The sequence below is a fragment of the Myotis brandtii genome, unplaced genomic scaffold (genome assembly GCF_000412655.1).
Source record: "Myotis brandtii unplaced genomic scaffold, ASM41265v1 scaffold970, whole genome shotgun sequence".
In the NCBI taxonomy this organism is placed as follows: Eukaryota; Metazoa; Chordata; class Mammalia; order Chiroptera; family Vespertilionidae; genus Myotis; species Myotis brandtii.
The window spans coordinates 127,547-130,755 of record NW_005372021.1 but is presented as its reverse complement, the minus strand read 5'-3'; the positions used below and the strand labels follow the sequence as shown (position 1 = coordinate 130,755).

At 45.7% G+C, this 3,209-nt stretch overlaps 1 pseudogene; it reads right to left on the bottom strand.

Moving 5' to 3' along the window:
* Positions 1-2,780, bottom strand: part of LOC102252986 — a 48,812-nt pseudogene extending 46,032 nt beyond the window's left edge.
* Between the last annotated feature and the right edge of the window lie 429 nt (positions 2,781-3,209).

The following is a 3,209-nucleotide window of genomic DNA, read 5'->3' as shown; positions in this document are numbered from 1 at the left end:
TGAGGGGCTGATGGCTGTTTGCAGGCTGGCCACGGCCCCCAGCCACCCAAACTCCCAGTGGAGGATGGCTGGAAGCAGGTATCTGGGATTTATTTAGCTTCTATAATTGAAACTTTGTTGCCGTTTTCAGGCTGGTCACAGCCCCTTCAGGGTGTGTGTGTGGGGGGTCCCGCTGGGGTGCCTGGCCATCTTGGATGAGGGGCTAATGGCTGTTTGGAGGCTGGCCACAGCCCCTTCAGGGTGGGGGGGGGTCCCACTGAGGTCCCTGGCCAGCCTGGGTGATGGGCTGATGGCTGTTTTCAGGCTGGCTATGCCCCCCAGCGACCCAAGCTCCAAGCCTCTCCTTTTTTTCTTTTTTCTTTTTTTTTCTGGGATTTATTTATCTTCTATAATTGAAACTTTGTAGCCTTGGGCTGGAAGCAGGTATCTGGGATTTATTTATCTTCTATCATTGAAACTTTGTAGCCTTGAGCAGAGCTCAGGGCCAGCCAGGGCAGGCGGGAAGCTTGGCTTCCTCCATCGCCGGGGGCAACACAAGCCTCCTGCTCACTCCAGTTCCATGGCCGCAGCCATCTTTCTGACGGACTGACGGAGTGAGGAGTGGCGGTTAATTTGCATATTACTCTTTTATTAGATAGGATGGTTGCTGCATCATTGGGCATTATGTTCATATTCAAAGTAGGAAAAAGAGAGAGGGCAGTGTCCCATGTGACCATCCCCCTTTATCAGGACAGCAGCTCCAATGGCAGCCCCATCAGAGCTCTGTGCATGTCCCACTCATCAGATTTGTCACAGGCACACCTGGCATGACAGGAACCCGGGGGGGTGGTGAGAATTTAGCTGGACACCCTGCAGCCTGAACGAAGGCAGGGTTCTAACAACTACAAAGAGGGAATGGTTTAAGGGGCAGCAATTAGCAGTTTGCACAACACTGATTAAATTGCATTGAAATGTTTTGTCTCTGTCTCCTCTCCCATCAGAGTTAATGACACTTGATAGACAGAGGCACCCAATCATCCTGGTACTCCTAGCACATGGCACACTGCCTGGCACAAAATACTTAATAAACACAACTCATCCTCACCCCTATGCAGCAGAATATCTCAAATCTAGACCTACATATAGGAGCAGAAACTTCTTCTCCCACCTAACCCCCACTGTGGCATTTTTGATTTTCCCTAAAAAGAGAGTTCCTTTCTCCTACAGACATTCATTTAGATGAGGTTTCCTCTAAAGTGCCAAAACCCATGCAGTGTCCATAACTACGGATAAGAATTATAATGAGCAGAAGAAAGCATCAACTTAAATACTCAAGGTCACCTCAAATCCTGAGGAGTTCCAGGGTTCTGTGACAGAGGAAGAATTTTGCTGTTAAATACTTGAACTAAAATCCAGGCAAATATCCTCTGTCTTCATCTTCTGATCCTTAATTCTTTGACATACTGTAAGACTCATTCAAATCAAATTATGTAGTAACAAGACCTAAGAATGTTTTGAAAAAGTTTGATTTAAAAATTCCTAGATAAACTTCATTTGCTAATTTTCTATTCTACTATCTATTTTTTTTTTCTTTGTTTCATATCTTCTTCCCCCCGCCCCCCCATAAGTTCTCTAGGACAATTCCTAAAACAACAACAACAACAACAACAAAACCTATTAGCCCTAATGTTTAGTTGGAGGCAAATTTATCCCAACAATCCTCAGGTCTGTGACTGTCTAGAGCAGCGGTTCTCAACCTGTGGGTCGCGACCCCTTTGGCGGTCGAACGACCCTTTCACAGGGGTTGCCTAAGACCATCCTGCATATCAGATATTTACATTACGATTCATAACAGTAGCAACATTACAGTTATGAAGTAGCTACGAAAATAATTTTATGGTTGGGTCACAACATGAGGAACTGTATTTAAAGGGCCAGAAGGTTGAAAACCACTGGTCTAGAGCTTAAATCTGGTGAGTCAGATGGGCTCTGACAGCAGCCCGAGCAGAGGAGTAGGGTGCAGTCTGACCGCTGTTTACTCCCACCAGGCTCAGTGCCCCCAGCATCATTACACTGAAGCCAATGAGCCGCCACTTGGTGTTTTCACAGAACTTCAGTGCCATGGACTTAAAACCAATCAGCGCATCATCTCTTTTGTCCTGATGGAACTGGATAGTATCATATATTAGAGTCCACATAATTCCAGAAAAATAAAGAGGCAGGCAAACAGATGGATCACAGGAGCCTTGACAGCAGACCATCCAAGTAAAGCTCTCTAATTAAAAGAGAACCCCAGGGCTAATTGAGGCCAGTACATAATTCTTTTCATTAGCGGGTAGGTGATGACAAGAAGAAGGAAGGCTGTTCCAAGAGCTATACTGTAGTAATTCAGACACAGAACAGTGCCAGGGTCGGCTGTCCCCTGACAAAAAAAGAAGGACTGAAAAGTTGAAATGTCTCTAGCAGCTATTGGGCAATTTGCTGTTCTTGTAAACCTTTTTATCATAGTCCCAGTCCCACATATCATTGCTAGTTACAGTCTGCTCCACGTATCAGAATAAATCCAGTGCCAAAGAGGGAAGCATGTACCAATCTGGAAATCAACCTAGTTCGGCTGTCAAACCAGTGCTCCAGGTACATGGCAGATACAGCAGCTGGGTTCCAGCGGGCTTGTCCAACTGCATGAGATGCAGGTATGGCTGCAGAGGGAGGGCTGGGGCGGAGTCCAGGACTCCTGTGGCCCACAGGCTGTGCCTAGGCCAGTGCAGCCCCAGCCCCACTGAGAGTGGCCAGTCCCTCATGCTGGGTACACCAGCTACACTAGCCATCCCCACAGCCACGCCTAGAAACTTATTTTTTCTTAAAAAATAATAATAATAATTAAATTTATTAGGGTGACATTGGTTAAAGCTAAACAAGTTTCAAGTGAACAATTCTATAATACTGTGTATTGCCCATTGTGTGTTCACCACTCGAAGTCAAGTCTCCTTCTGTCATCATATATTTGACCCAATTCTACCTCCCAACACCCCCTTTCTGACTCTTCTTTCATTCAGCAGCTATTAGGCTAAACATGAAGACTAGCTGAGGTATGTGTATGTGGCTTTGGAGCACTGGATGAAGCATGATATGAATTTCTATAAACTCAGATGAAAAATTGGGAACAAAGAAGAAATGGCTAGATTTGGGCTTAGGGCTTCATGTTGCCCACAATGGTCTACAAATGACTG